Here is a 688-nt window from a genome sequence, read left to right on the forward strand (position 1 = left end):
CCTGCCCTCCTCCCCCCCCCGCAGCCTTCCACAGGCCGTTTCCACCGAGGAAAAGGAATCGTATCGTATGTCCGCTATCCAGAACCTCCACTCTTTCGGCCCCTTTGCTGATGCAGTAAGGGTGATGACCTGCTTCCTGCTGGCACTGGGGGTTATATCCGTATAAGAATCCAACAGAGAAACTGCAGGAAGACCCTTACTGCTGCCCAAGGGATCGCTGGTGATTGCGATAAAAAGGAACTAGTGAAGGCCTTTAAGAAGAACTTGGCCTCCCTGGTACTGGAGCAGCCAGAACACGGAGAAATAATTCAGCTGCAGGGTGGCCAGCGCGAGAACATATGCCAGTTCCTCCTGGAGCGCGGACTGGCTACGGACGACCTGCTGAAGGTTCGTGGGTTTTAAGCGCTTCTGGCTCACAGAAGCTTAAGTGAGGATTTCTTTGCAATGAGTAGAATTTCCCTTCTGTCCCTTGTCAGAAGTTTAAAAAACCTCACAGCTTGTATCATGTAACCGTTTGGGGTCTGCTTTTCACTTGGACTCGTTAACTCCTTCATGCAATAAACTGAAAAGAGCCATGCTGTCCAGTCCTGCGGTCCCTCATTCACACAGAGGTCACGCCGCAGCGCCTGGCAGTGTCCAGCCTGAAACGGAGCAATACTGTGATGTTTCAGCCAAGCCCACATCAGGC

The 688-nt window shown here is 52.3% G+C and overlaps 1 pseudogene; it reads left to right on the plus strand.

The window, feature by feature from the left end:
• The first annotated feature begins 6 nt into the window (after positions 1-6).
• LOC102762264 lies at positions 7-483 on the plus strand (annotated as a pseudogene).
• The last annotated feature ends 205 nt before the right edge of the window (positions 484-688 follow it).

This window comes from Myotis davidii, unplaced genomic scaffold (genome assembly GCF_000327345.1).
Source record: "Myotis davidii unplaced genomic scaffold, ASM32734v1 scaffold61, whole genome shotgun sequence".
Taxonomy (NCBI): domain Eukaryota; kingdom Metazoa; phylum Chordata; class Mammalia; order Chiroptera; family Vespertilionidae; genus Myotis; species Myotis davidii.